Source organism: Mustela nivalis (genome assembly GCF_964662115.1).
Source record: "Mustela nivalis genome assembly, chromosome: 6".
Taxonomy (NCBI): domain Eukaryota; kingdom Metazoa; phylum Chordata; class Mammalia; order Carnivora; family Mustelidae; genus Mustela; species Mustela nivalis.
The window spans coordinates 118,649,482-118,665,428 of record NC_139025.1 but is presented as its reverse complement, the minus strand read 5'-3'; the positions used below and the strand labels follow the sequence as shown (position 1 = coordinate 118,665,428).

Below are 15,947 nucleotides of genomic sequence, written 5' to 3'. Positions count from 1 at the left end.
GGAGAGAGATCACAAGTAGGCAGAGAGGCAGGCAGATGGGGGGGGGGTGGGGGGGAGCAGGCTCCTTGCAAAGCAGAGAGCCTGATGCGGGACTTGATGCCAGGACTCTGAGATCATGACCTGAGCTGCAGACAGAGGCTTAACCCACTGAACCACCCAGGCGCCCCACTGTACTGGTTTTTAACGCACACACAGAATCACTGCATCATATTCCGAAAAAAAGTAGGCTAGCAACCTGTGATGGGCTACATTGTGTCTGTCTCCCTGCCCCCAAATTCTTAGGTTTAAGTCCAACCCCTAGTACCTCAGCATGTGACTGTTTTGAGGAGGTCTTTAAAGAAGCGATTTAGTTAAAATGAGACTGTTAGGGTAGGGCCCTAATCCGAATGACTGGTATCCTTCTAGGAGGAGGAAAAGACACCAGAGATCCAAGCGCATAGAGAGAAGGCTGTGTGAGGCAGAGAGAAACCTGCTATTTATAAACCAAGGAGAGACTGACCTCAGGAAAAACCAAACTTGCTAACATCTTGATCTCGGAATTCTAGCCTCCAGAATTGTAAGAAAATACATTTCTATTGTTTAAGTCGCTGGAGTCTGTTACGGCAGCCCCAGCACAAAAATGCACAACCCCCTTATTATGTCATCACCTTATGTTTCTTCTAATAGTATTTTACAATTCATGAAGCCTTGAAATATCTTTGACATACTTAAGTATTTTTTGGGGGGGATACGGAGGGGAGGGATATGAATTATACACAGGCTCTGTCAAACATGTTTGCCTGATTCTTCTGATGTTCTAAGCACAATGCTCTGCTTGATATGGACTACTGATTACTGACCGGCTCTAGTATAGGTCTAGACTCTGGTAGTATAGTGCCTTAGTCATTCAATTACCTACTACATGCACAATAAAATACAGTTTGAGACTATAATAGGTTTATTGTGAATCCTAGACAGGAACTCATATTTTGAGGACAGATAATTTTCTTTGCAATAAAACTAACAATTAAAAAATTGAAAAACCCAGATGTATTCAGTAATATGCAACCATAATGCTGTTACCATTCTTTCTTCTTATGCTAGGATGTCAGTGTGATTAGAAAATGATAATAAATTTTGAAGATTTTATTTACTTTATTTATTTGAGAGAGAGTGTGAGCATGAGCAGGTGGAGAAGAGGTGTGTGTGTGTGTGGGGGGGAGATGGATAAGTAGACTCCATGCTAAGCATGGAGCCCAACATGGGGCTCAATCTCTGGACCCTGAGATCATGAACCCAGCTAAAACCAAGAGTCAGATGTCTGAACTCTTGGTTTTGGCTCAGGTCATGATCTCAGGTCTTGAAATCAAGCCCAGCCTAGGGTTCCAAGCCCAATGAGGAGTCTGCTAGAGTTTCTTTCTCTCTCTCCCGCAGGCCCTTCCTACCACTCACTCCCTCTCTCAAATAATAAATATTTTTAAAAAATTTGTATTAGCACATAACACAAAGAAAACGGCACTAATCATAACTGTGTAGCTAGATGCGGTATGACAAACTGAACATACCCTGTGACAACTCCAAAATAAAAAATGAATCTTTATAATATCCCATAATATCTTTGATACCCATCACATGAAGTCTCTCTCCTTCTTCCCCAAATGTAAAGAATCACAGACTCCCTTTGTCTTTTCAGTTCTATAAAAATGTAATCATACTTTACATATTCCATAGAATCTAGCTTTTCTTGCTCATTTTTCCCCTAAGTTATCCTTACTGCTGTCTATACCAATATTTCATTCATTTTTTCCTTGTTAGAATATAGTATTCCTCTGTCTGATTATATACCTCAACTTATTTTTTTTTAACAGAAGAATTTACTTTATTCTAGTGTCTTTTTTCCCTCCTCCCACATTAATTTCGCTTTTAACATTATAGGCTGAAGATGATTACTATCTTATTATCTTACTCAGCTTACTTAAATGTTTCACTGCTAACTGACATTTGGATTGTTTCCACTTTCAGACTCTGGAAGATGCTGTTTTAAACATTTTGGTACAAGTATTTGTGCAAATGTGACATGCAGTTGTGCTGCACTTATGCTTAAAAGTGGAATTCCTGGGTCACACAGTATATATACATGTTCAATTTTACTAGCTATGGCCAAACAGCTTTCTAAGGCATTTGGAACAATTTGTGTACACAATACAGTGCAGTGATAATTTCAGTTATTCTACATTCACACCAAAATTGATTTTATCAGTTGTTTTTTTACACTTCAGTCATGCTGTCACACACCATTGTGTGTGATGGCATTTCATTGAGGTTTTTATTTGCCTTTCCCTGATAATTAGTGGGATCGAACACCTTATGTTTACTGAGTAGTTTTTTAAATTGAGGCACGCTTTACAATTGCATGAAAGGCTCAGATATTAAGCATACCATTCAAATAAATTTGAGATGCTTATCAAGACCCAAACACTGGGGCGCCTGGGTGACTCAGTGGGTTATGCCGCTACCTTCAGCTCAGGTCATGATCTCAGGGTCCTGGGATCGAGTCCTGCATTGAGCTCTCTGCTCGGCAGGGAGCCTGCTTCCCTTCCTCTCTCTCTGCCTGCCTCTCTGCTTACTTGTGATCTCTCTCTGTCAAATAAATACATAAAATCTTAAAAAAAAAAAAAAGACCCAAACACTTCCATCACCTTAGAAAGTTCCCTCATGCCACTTTTACAGTTGCTCCCCTCTTCTTGAAGCAACTACAGATTTGATTTACAGTACCATAGATGACACACCAAAAGCAAAAATAAATAAGTGGGACTACATTACACTAAAAAGCTTCTGTGCAGCAAAGGAAACCATCGACAAAATGAAAAGACTATCTACCGAATGGGGGAAAATATTTGCAAGTCACATTTCTGGTAAAACATATAAAGAACTCATACAACTCAACAGTAAGAACCACAAACAATCTGATTAAAAAAATGGGAAGAGATAAATATACATTTTTTAAAAGACATAGAGATGACTGAGAGGTACTTGAAAAGATGTTCAATTAACATCATGTATCATCAGGGAAATGAAAATCAAAATCACAACGAGATACATCTCACACCTGTTAGAATGGTATTATGAAAGAAAGAAAGAAAGAGAGAGGAAGAGAGGGCAGGCAGGAAGGAAAGAGGGAGAGAGGGAAGAAGGTAAGGGGGAGGGAGGGGAGGAGGGAGGGAAGACAGAAGAACTAGTGCTGGGGAGGATGGGGAGAAAAGGGAATCCTTACGCACTTCAGGTGGGAATATAAATTGGTACAGCCACTATGGAAAACTGTATATAGGTTCCTCAAAAAATTAAAAAAATAAGGACCATATGATCCAGAAATTCCACTTCTGAGTATTTATCTGAAGCAAATCAAAACACTAATTTGAAAAGCTATATATACCCCTCTGTTCACTGCAGCATTGTTTATAATAAACAAGATGTGGGGGCAAACTAAGTGTCCAATGATAAGTAAAACCTCTACAGATGTGGTATATAGATACACAGACTATTACTTAGTCACAAAAAGAATAAAATTTTGCCATTTGTGACAAATGGGTAAACCTTGAGAGCATTATGCTAAGGGAAATAATTCAGGCAGAGAAAAAACATGTGGAATCTTAACAAACAACAACATTAACTCACAGATACAGAGAACAGATCAGTGGTTGCAGAGGTTGGGGTGTGGGGAAAGTGGGATGGGTGAAGAGGATCAAAAGGTAAAAAAAGAAACAAAATACAGGTTAGTTTTGTCTCTTGTAGAATTTCATATAAATGAGATTATATAGTTTGCTTGAATATTTTCTGGATTTAATTTGGTAGTGAATGGTCATCCTGCCAGCAATGTTTCTATTGCATCTGGTACCATGAAAACATATAAAGCATACGGAGTACAGCAGAGAACCACTGAGTCAAGATAGGGAAGTAAACACATACAAACACCTCCTTTTTTCTTATACTCAAAAGGAGTAGGGTATGTATTGCATGGAGCACTGGATGTGGTACATAAACAATGAATCTTAGAACACTGAAAAAAATAAAATAAAATTTAAAAGTGAAGAAAAGAAGTAGGAATTATAGATAAAATATTTAATAATGTCAAAAATGCACAACCACCTTAAAAAATAAATGCAACATCTCTGTGAAGCAGGGATGGAAAAGCTCAAAGTAAAGCATAGGGCAAGAGTCCAAAAAGAATATTTGCCCTTCTAGACTTTTCCCTCTTTCTCAGCTTTCACACTGATTCAGCCTCTAAGTTCTGATTATTCCATTTCTGTTGGAGCTCTCAACTCTTGCCTACTCCTATCATGTCAGTTCAGACTTTCCAGCTCTCCTGCTAGAGGTACTGCAGCAATTACCTAACTAGTATCTTTGGATCTGGGCTCAGCCCAAACAAGCCTATTCTCTGGAGTAGTATTTCCCAAGTATCCTAAGATAAAAGTTATTCCTTTCCTTTCCTTCCTTTGATTTTTACTCCACTGTAGACCAATACTTTTGTGAAATACAATACAAAAATAATACCGAACAAATGAGGGAAAAAATGTACAAAATAAGAAACCACATTTTAAAGTATTAGAGACAAGAGACAAAAGTTATTCTGCCAATTTACTAAAACTTACTCTTGATTTGCGTATTTATCTCACCCTGTTGTAGTGACAGTGGCCCAGCACTGGACTGGGGATTCCCTTTCGAGTTGTCCTACTCTGGATGCCTATATGTGCAATGAGGATAATAATCTCCAGAGTAAATGTAATCATGCTACTTTTTTGCTCAAAACACTTGAATAAATTCTTCTTCACTATCTGCAGGAGGCTCAAATTCCTTAGCACAAATCTTCAGAATCTGATGCCCCATTAATAGCCTTCTTCCCTCCCATGCTCCTGCCTCTCCTTCAACCAAATTCCCAACCAGGCCCATTTTCTCTTTAATGCCTCTGTGCTGCATCTACTGTTCCACCTTCCCAGGTGGATGATCCTCCAGCATTTTATCTTTGTATTGCCCACTAAACTCAGAGCTTCCTGAGGTTAGGGACCTTGTCTGCTTCACCACAGCTTCGACACCGAGCAGAGGGGATTGCACTCAGTGAGTGCTCAATGGTTGTGAGTGACAGTTTTAAGAAAGAAGGTAGATAAGGGTACTTGGACATGATTTGACAGTGAAAATACAGTCAATAACTTCTCTGAAGGTTAAAATCCTGCACTTGTTATGTGTATGCCTTGTAGAATCGTTTTTCATTATAAGTGAGCTTCATGACCTAAGAATAAAATTCAGTTTTTCGAGACTGAGCCTCCTTAATAGCCATTGAGGGAAGGTACAGCCATTTCAATGTAAAGCCTTCATATATTGATATCTCTTAGTTCAGAAACACAGTATGTTATACCTCAAGCCAAGCAGATGGACCAACTGATGCAATCTGTCCACAGGGAAATAAAGCAGCACCACGGCTGTTCTTGTAGACTTTTCCACAATGGGAGAGAACTGGGTCAACATTGCACAAGTGGAGGGGAAAAGGAATGAGTAAAAGCAGACCATTTTAATGTATACATCTACGTTTTAAAAACAAAACAAAACCCAAAGCCTTTTATGCAGTGCCAACAACATGGACGTGACCTCTTGAGAAACGTAAGATATAGGCTCTAACATGAAGCAGGAAGAAGTATGCCAGTGGCAGGAAGATAAAAGCCATTCAAAGCCAAATTCTTACTAATGTATTATCGAAAACTGAAGTTTTAATTTATCACTTGCAGCTATTCAAGGAGATAAACCAAAAAAGCAAAACCAACTGTGAAATAAGAAAAATCTCACACATCTCCTTCTGGAGTCATGGTGGTTTCTGGTTATATGGACTTCAGCGCTGCACATGCAACAAGCCATTTCAGGATTCTCTTCCATAGAACTCAGCCCGATGGCAACCCTGTTTAGGATCTTCCTAGCTTCTCCTTCATCTCCAGTATCAACTTGTCTTCATCCTGTCATCTCTGCCCTACCTCAGGACCCCCTTCCATCTGTAAGCCCCGTAAGTGTGACAGCTGGCTCACCTCCTTGGCCCCAGTTCTAGCTTAGAACAGGCGCGGTGAGGGACGCCTGGGTGGCTCAGTTGGTTAAGCGGCTGCCTTCGGCTCAGGTCATGATCCCAACGTCCTGGGATCGAGTCCCACATCGGGCTCCTTGCTTGGCAGGAGCCTGCTTCTCCCTCTGCCTCTAGCCTGCCACTCTGTCTGCCTGTGCTTGCTCTCTCTCTCTCTAACAACAACAAAAAAAGAACAGGCGCGGTGAATACCTGTGGGATGAGCGACTGAACGAAAGGATGAACAAAGGAAAAGACTTCTCTCAGAGGGCAAAAAATGCCTTGTGAGCTCTTAGAGGCAAATACAACACCCAGGCCCATGAGAAAGGAGGAAATTCCTTCACGCAGTGCAGATGAATAGCTTTTCCTCCTCTCCACACATAACAGTGGATGAACCGATCCTATGATAGGCTATGACATTTTCACTTCAGGCAGACAGAAAGGGAAAATCAATCTGGCTCAATGATGAGCTGCCCAAATGCTAAAATTGAGGAAGAAACCCACCTTCTTAAGCACATGGCATTATGAGCAAAGACAAAATGGAAATCACATTCACACAACAATCCACAACCTCAAAGGATGCAGAGAGTCTTCCCTTTCCTCTTCCTCTCTGAGGCCACCACACTGACTTCTAGTGCTGCTCACTACTCTCTGTACTCATAGACATTTAACGCTGCAGTGGGAATGGAGGTTCCTCAAACACATTGTCTGGGAAAGACCCAGATCCAGTGTTTTTCACAAAGCCTTTCTGACAGCTTCAACTAAAGTGAAAGGTCTCGCATCTAACTGCACTTCTTTTGGGGCCCTTTCCTTTATCCCATACTTCCCTGTGTTCATGGGCCAGGCTGTAAAGCCTGAACTCTCCTACCTCTGCATTCTCAGTCAGAGTTAGGCACAGGATGCACACTGTAGGCACCGAGCAAAGTTTGTTTAATGACAGATAATATCTCATCTAGAAAGGTAACCTTTCCTTTTTCCCTTTACTCCTTATCCAAACACTCTATATTCAGACATGTGAAAACAGAGTTCTGATTTGAGTGAGGAAAAACTACCCCTACAGAGGAAATGTGTGGCTTTACTTAACGTACCTGGCATAACACCTTAATAGCTCTGCCTTCCTCTGCTCTCGCTGACTCTGAGAATGACAAGTGACTAATAGGATTAGTGGCTCCATTCTAATAACCCAGCTTAGCTGAAGGCCAGCAAAAAATGACAGCTTCAATCTGAATTACATGGCCTGGGAATCCATTCAATTATTAACTAGAGTAACTGTTATTGCCTCTCCCAATCAAAGAAGAGGCAGCTGTTAATCTTTGGTGGCCTACAAAGGCTGGTGGCCTTTGTACTTGACTTCTCTACAGACGCTAATTATGTTCTTTGTGATCACGGAGGAAGGCCTTCCTAGCCTTTTAGACAGAGGTGGCAGATGGGGAAAACTGTTTGCCTGTTCATTAGCAGGATAGGCTAGATTTGTTCTGAGCATCTGGTGGTAACTTGGGCCCTGTTTAGAGACAACACAAGCAGGTTTCAGGCAAGTCCATACATTTAGAACTCAATAGCCCAATTTATAGAGATGAGGAGATCCTGGAGTACATTTTTTTATGGTTATTTTTCTCACATGGAAAATTTTCCTAACACCGAAAGGACATCTTCATTCCTCTACTATCTTCACCTGTTAGTGTTAGCTTAAAAGAAGCTAACATGATGAGCTGATAGTCCTTGTTCTATGATTTTTCCCTTCTGAGCCTTTTAATGTTGGTTTCTTCAAATTCCCATAATCTACATAAATGTCTAGGCTCAGCTTTTCAGCTGTACTCTCACACTCGAAAGGATTCAGGTGTTGGGGTCAAGAATATCACAAGGAAATCAGAAACTTAAGGAAATGCGGTGCCATAAAGAGTAAAATCAAAACATACCACTTGAAGGCTTGTGTAATAAGGTAAGTGGGGCTGAGAGAGGCAGGAAAAGCTATCTCAAGATGACAGAAACAATTCCTTTGTAATGCTAATCAGAACGTGGACCCTTTGGAAGGCTCTCCCTAAGGGAGCTGAATTGTGCCATTTTTGACCTGGTTGGACTAAGTGAGATGAGGGCAGGGTGAGTGAGAGGGGGTGGTGCGGAAACTAAAGGATGAAAGCAGGACACAGGACCTCCTGTTCTTCCGTTGAAGCTGTTATGAGATAGATGACCAAAGATTAGTGTACAGAGTTCACTACTGCAATCCAACAAAACTCACAATTAAAGTTATTCTCATCTCCCTCATCCTCACATGCTGTCATGCTGCCTCATGGCAGGCGCTGGCCAGGCCCAGCACTCACAGTCCTAGTGACAAATGCAATGCAGTGAGTGCCATAGCGCAGGGATGTACACAGAACCGTATGCCCACAAGGAAATGGTTCCTGTGACTAGTTCTTCAGGACACAGGGTCATCCATATGAACAGTTTTCTGAGTAACTATACTTATCACATAAAAAGACAAAAACCCAGAGTCAAGGACATACATATAAGGCTCCTTGAACAACTGCTTTATTTGCCCCACCCTTCCCAAATTCCAGGCTACCTGCTGGTTTACAGCAGAACTTGAGGAGTCTTACTGAAGAAGTTCCTTTTCCCCCCGTTTCTGCATCTCAGGGGTCCTGGATATTCTAACACTTAGAGGCAAAAGGAACTTGGGACTGTGAGACCAAGGAAAATATCTTTTGGCCAAGAATGTGATATGGACAAAAGTGAGTAACATGGACAAACTCCTTTAGGTCTAGCAGTAACCAGAGGGCAGGACCTGAGAGGCTCAGAGGCTCTTTTCCACCTCGATGGCAAGGAAAGGGAGAGTGTTCCTACACCACTCTGTTCTCTCTCCATCATTATATTTATAGTTCTTGTCTCATTTTTTTATTATTTAATTATAGACTAGATCATACTGATTATCTATTTACTTAATCACAAAGCAGACTAGGAGCTCCTGGACAGCTGGAATTATGTTTATATAGAATCTAGGGGAAAAAGTAGGTTTGAGATTACTCAGTCATTAAAAAAGAATGAGATCTTTCCATTTGCAAAAAGAATGGACCTAGAGGGCATAATGCTAAGTGAAATAAGTCAGAGACAAAGACCATATGACTTCACTCATATGTGGAATTAAAAAATCAGAACAAATGAACAAAGAAAAAAGTGACAAACAAAAAAACATACTCTTAGATACAGAGAATAAATTGATGGTTGCCAGAGGAGAGGTAGGTTGGAGGATGGATGGAATAGATAAAGGGGATTAAGAGTACACTTAAACTGATGAGCACTGAGCAATGTATAGAATTGTGAATCCCTATATCGTACACCTTAAACTAATGTAACACTATATGCTAACTATGCTTCAATTAAAAAAATTTTTAAAAAGAGTAGGCATTCAGCAAATGGCTGCTCAATCAAAAAAAATAAAGGTACAGTCTAGTTGCAAGGATTTTAACATCAGAAACTGTCCTAAGAGGAGAGAGAAAAAATCCATCAAGCCTACAATGGGAAAGAAAAGGTGTAGAAACACCAATGTGCTTGGGGAAGTCAAGATAAAGGTACAAGTAAGCTAGAAAATGTGGAAGAGGTTAGTACTTCTTGCCTGTGTTGGCAAGGCAAGGCAAGGCAAGCCCAGCCTAGCCCAGCCCAGGCCAGCACAGCCCTGGTTTGAAGAAGACAAGCCCAGAGAGGTAAAGGCCAACAGCATCTTTGCTTACACACTGCCCTACTCGTGTTGGCACCATTTTTTTTTTTAAATTTTTTATTTTTTATAAACATATATTTTTATCCCCAGGGGTACAGGTCTGTGAATTACCAGGTTTATACACTTCACAGCACTCACCAAAGCACATACCCTCCCCAATGTCCATAATACCCCCCCTTCTCCCAAAGCCCCTCCCCCCAGCAACCCTCAGTTTGTTTTGTGAGATTAAGAGTCACTTATGGTTTGTCTCCCTCCCAATCCCATCTTGTTTCATTGATTCTTCTCCTACGGCACCATTTTTTTTACCCTATTCTCAAGAAGACTCAGACTCTTTCATGTCTTTAAGGAGGGACACCGAAGAGAGAGGGAGGGGGAAGGCAGTTTTAAAAAGTGAAAGCAAACTAAAGGAAGGAACAGGAACCCAAACTTTACTTTTCTCAAAGTGCCATCCTGGAGGGCTAACAGTGACATTTCAAGGGCTTATCATGTGGCAGGCCCTGGGCTGTTCTCATATAAGCTCTCACAATAACCCTATGAGGTAGGAATGATCATCCATTATATAGATAAGAAAAACAGCCTTAGAGGAGTCACTTAAGTTCTTCCTGCTAGTAAGTGGCAGAGCTTGGCATGGAGTCTAGGCTTATCTGACTTCATATGATGGATCTACTCAAAGAATATTGTGGGAAAATCTGGCATATTATTATCGAAATTTGCTTGGCTCCTGGCATACTTATCACTAAACATCCCAATTTTATAAAATCTTAGTCTTTTTAAAAAATGAAAATTAAGTTAATTTTATTTTTTTAAAAGATTTTATTTATTTATTTCACAGAGAGAAAGAGAGAAAGAGAGATCACAAGCAGGCAGAGAGAAGGGGTGGGGAAGCAGGTTTCCCACTGAGCAGAGAGCCCTATGCGGGGCTCAATTCCAGGACTCTGAGATCATGACCTGAGCCAAAGGCAGGGACTTAACCCACTAAGCCACCCAGGTGCCCCAAAAATTAAGTTTAAAAATTTTTAAAGAAAATTTTATTTGGAAATTATTTAGATCTTTTATTATTTTAGATTATGTATTTTAGAAAAGTTTCAAGGACACTAGAGCATTCCTGTATACTTTAATCTAGCTTTCCCTCATGTTAAAATTTTACATAACCACTGTACATTTATCAAAACTAAGAAATCACATTAAAAGTATACTGCTAACTAAACTCTAGACATTATTTGGCTTTCCCCAAGTTTTCCCACTGATGCTTTTTTCTGTTCACCATCAAGTCTAGAATACCACATTGAATTTAGCGCAACAGTATTTTGAAGAGAAGGTGAAGTTACTTTTAGCATTAGAGGAAGTATCCTTAGCTCTCTTATATAAGAATTCACTAACAACTTAAAAAAAATTCTTGAAATAATCCAGACTCAGAGAATGTAAAGGAATGCCAAGTTTGACCATCACAAGTAAATAAGAAAGGAAATGAGAGCAAACTAGATTCTAAGGGACTGAAATACGAGTAGTTCTTTTAACTGGTGGTGCAGTTCTTGAGACTGTCAGGAAATGGGAAGTAATGTGCACACAGCAGGAGGGAAGCAGACCTTGAGTGAGGAGGGAGGGAATGTGGGACCAGGGTTAGAAAAGACTCCAGGTGGCCCAAGATGCACTCCCTCCACAGCTCCAGTCCCCAAAGACCATCAGTACACTTTTAGCTGGGGCAGACTTTCAAAACCCTTTCCTTCCCGAACGTCAGTGAAGTCTCTGTAGGCTTGGCTTCTAACTTCAGCTCAGACATTGCTTCAGTCTTTTGAGTATGCCTTCTCCACTTGCACCCACGGTAGGATATTTATTGCAGGTTTTGTTGTTGTTTTCCCCAGAAGCAACTAGGTTAAAAGCCTTGTGACTGGGTACTAGGAAAGTTAAGAACTGATTTTAGAAATGAATCTGCTAGGGTCTGCTTTATTTAGTCCAGAGGAAATAAAAGGAGAGAAATGCTTTTTAAGAGCGATTATCTGGAGCCAGCACTCTGGTTGAGGCCTTCTTCTCTAGCATCTAAAAGGTATAGAGAGAAAACAGGAGACAAAAGCAGGGCTAAATCTGTTACTTAGGAGACTGATATAAAATGTGGCAAGGAAGGAGGGAAAAATAAGGAGTCCTTCAGATTTGGGACCTGAAGATGATCATGTTAACTTATATTTTGGTTATGGAAGAAAGCTGCTTAATCACACAGAACTTCTGTTCTCCATGACAATGTTGCAAATAGTACCTTCTTCTGTGGAGAATAGTGTGAAGGCTTTTTTCAGAATATCTGGTCTTTCTTCTTAATTTTAAAATCGTATGTTGACTGAAGAGTTAATGTTGCCCGCCTGAATTCTAACATTAGAGCTGCTCTGTGCTACCACTTTTAGCTAGTGAGAATAGATAAGACCTCTAGTAAAGATGAACCAAAACGTTTAAAAGTCTGCTTATTCAAGGCAAATAAAACCCAGAAGAGTCTTTAAATCTGGAGAACACCAGGCCATTACAGAATCTTTCTGCTTTATGAAAAAGAAAATAAATTCATTTTTCTTTAAAAGGATTACTCAAGTTCATTTGAAGGGAAATTTGATGATCAATTTTTATTTATACAAAGCCTTTAGTCAGAAGCCTGCAACCAGTTTTGCTTTTAAATCAGCATGCCAGTCCATATCCTTCCAAAATGATAAGTAAAGTCATCATCTGGTAAAGATCCTAAAAAGAATCTGTCCCTCTGAAGGCATTCGTGTGTTAACGTGAAATGGCACACAGTGCTAGACCTTTTTAGCAGAGAGTGGGAGAGGGAGGGATCTGAGAAGGATGTGCGGAAATAATGTACTGCATGGGGGAATCACATAAAAAGACCATTTAGGGGCGCCTGGGTGGCTCAGTGGGTTAAGCCGCTGCCTTCGGCTCAGGTCATGATCTCAGTCAGGGTCCTGGGATCGAGTCCCACATCGGGCTCTCTGCTCAGCAGGGAGCCTGATTCCTTTTCTCTATCTGCCTGCCTCTCTGCCTACTTGTGATCTCTGTCTGTCAAATAAATAAAATCTTAAAAAAAAAAAAAAAAATCTTGTGTTAAAAAAAAAAAAAAAGACCATTTAGGTTGCTAACTTCGTGATATAAAAGACTGCAAAATAATTCTTGTCCTGGCAGCTGTCGCCCAGAACAATTATTGTCCTCTAGACTGAGCTCCCTGTGGATACAAACTGTGTCTTAGTCACTGTTCGGGAACTGTCAGCATGGCCTCTGGAATAATTCTGCGAAGGTTTGAATCCCAACCTTTTCACACTTACTAGCTATATAACATCAGGCAAGTCACCTATCCCCTTGATGCCTTAGTGTTCCTACTCCTAAGTTAGGACACATAATTCCACTCTAAGTGGTTCCTGAGAGGATTAAATCAGCTGTGCTGCACAAATGTTAGTGATCATCATCTTCTTTACATGCCCTCCCTCCTCTTGCTACCTGCCATACTGTCATCAAACAAATACCAGCTCCTACCCCTATCTTTGTGACATCTCGAAATTGTACTAAAGCGTGATTTCTCACATAAATATCTCTGTTTTATCTATGAGTCTACCTTTTTGCCTTATCAGTCTCAACTTTCATGTCATTTTCCTCCAGTGGGCCTTCTCTGACCTCTACGTTGTAGTCAGTCTTCCTGCTACATTCATGAGCACCTCTGCATTTCCTCAATCCTTTCCTCAAACACTCATTGCTCTTAATTGTAACTGCTTGTTGAATTGTCTAGAAGAACAGGGCCTCTATCTGTCTTAATTACTGCTATTTCCTATGTGCTTGGTATGTCAAAAAAAAAAAAATCTCCATTTGATGAGCACATGTGTCCACGCCCCACGTATTCCAAGTACTGCCTTATAGGTCATGTCTTATATAATATTCATGACAGTGTGAGGCTGACACAGTTGGGGAAATTAAAGCTCCAAGAAGATAAGTAACTTGTTTAAGATTACTTAACCAGTAAGAGCTGATCTAGGAACCAAATCCAGATATGTCTGACTTTAGAATCTCAGCTTTAATCATCACTTTGTATTGCCTCTCTGTGCAGCAGACACTGAAAAATAAAATTGCTTCACTGAACTAAAATGTCTGCAAAGTAGGGGTAATGAATGATAGAGCTAGTGTTGAGAAGTTTCCCTAGAAAGGATGATAGCATTACAGGCAAACCATAAACTTCTAGATTTAGGCGGGCTCTATATTGTTCTTGAGAGAGACCCCTGAAGCTTTGGAAAAGGGCCATTATTCAAGTAGTTAAAAATAAATGGAAAGAGACAGGAAAGAATTACAAAATATAAAAATTTTAGATGGAACTTGAAAATGATCTAACTTCCTTATGAAAGTTAAACATATTAGATGAGGCCAAGATGTGCCAAAATATAGTAAGGTAGCCTTTTTGAGTAGTTTGGCAAATATTATGTGCTCTATAATTTTACTAGATTTTTAATGGCATATTTTACAACTTCTTGGCTTGGGTTTATATATGAACAAGCCTGTCAAATCAATTCCCCAAACAAACTACCTAGTACCTAGAATATATAAGGAAATAGTTGGTGCTGTAGAAGCCCGAACCTAAAAAATGGATTTTGAATACTTTGGATTTTGAAGGAAACAATATAAGTTATAAGGTTTTTTGAGATAAAAAATTTATTTTCTAGTTTCCTCTGGTCCTTGACATAAATATAATAAACTTAGGATATGTTAAAGAAAGCAAGCACAAGAAAACAATGAGTCACAGCTAGTACTGCAACACTCTAATACCAGTTTTCCCTCTGAATAGACTGTAATGTAGTCCCAGAACTAAGTGTTTCCTGGTATCACCAAATCTACCAAGTTGGCCATTTCTGAAAGGGACGCTATTTGGCCCACACAAGCATCTGTCTTGAGTATTTAGGCATTTGCTTGACTTAAGGCAAGGGATGGACTAAAGACAAAACAAAACTAAAACAACAAAACCCCACTGAATTTAATTAAACAAGCATTTATTGTCTGCCAGCTATGAACCTGGTGCTTGCTAAGTGGTAGAAATACAGAAGCAGAGAGGATCAGCATCTGCCCTCAAAGACCTCACATTCTATGGAGAAAGCTCTGAAAACAAGTTAGTGTACATAGCGTGGTAAGTCCTATGTATGACATAGGTACAGGGTACACCTTGAGCTTACCTAGTAGGTACCTAACATGGTTGGATGGAGATCAGGGGAATGACAGGGAATACTTTCTGGAGGAGGGGACACCAGCGCTGAGTCTCAAAAAACACGAAGCCATCCACGTTAAGTATTTGTTTATGTGATAAGGATGGAAATGTGTGTGTTGGGATGGGGGCAGTGTAAGGGTTGGGGGAAGCAAAAAAGTTGAGTGGGAGAGAGGTAGGGGGTGAGATGTATGGAGAGAGGGTGCAAGGGCCCATTCAAGGGATCATAACCCATTTAAAATGGTTAGAGTGTAACATGGGAGGGGAGAAGTATTGAGACATGATGACAGAGGGGTAGAAAGAAAATATATTTTACAGGGGATCCTGTATACAAAAATATTAGAGAGTATGACTCTTATTCTACCACATCAGAGAGACACAAAACAGTTTAAAGGAGACAGTGACACACCCAGATTTTCACTTATGGAAGCTATAAGGACGATACAGTGGAGAGAGTTAAAACAAAGACCTCAAATAGGAGATCATCATATTCTGATTTAGAAATGAGCAGGAATCTCTTCTCAGCATTTGGCTAAGATCAAGTGTAGAAATGAGCAGGAACCCAGCACCATCAGTGACAATTCAAATAGAGAAGATAGATGGCTGGCTAGAAGCTATACATATACACAAGTAAAAGCTATAGGTTTGGCTATGGATTGGACGTGAGGAGAAAGGGGAGAAAGAAGAGCCAATTTACCAATCATTTTGTATACATAAGGCATAAGGGATATGAACTGGTTTGGTACAGAATCATAGTTTCCTCCATGAAGCAGTTTAGAATCTAATTGGGTAAAGTAGGCATAAAAAAAAAAATCCAATGATTTTCCAAGATAATGTCTAAGTACTAAATGAGTATGTGGCAGTCACAGAACCCAGGCTCATGCAGGGCAGGGCAGAAAGAGCTCTCATGACTCCTTTTCATAATGCGAAATGAAAAACACTTCAAAAAACCA

General features: G+C 40.1%; 1 protein-coding gene across 2 annotated transcripts in view; it reads right to left on the bottom strand.

The window, feature by feature from the left end:
* The window catches only part of SCAPER (S-phase cyclin A associated protein in the ER), a 524,869-nt gene that overhangs the window by 177,405 nt on the left and 331,517 nt on the right, over nucleotides 1-15,947 (bottom strand). The window lies entirely within an intron of this gene.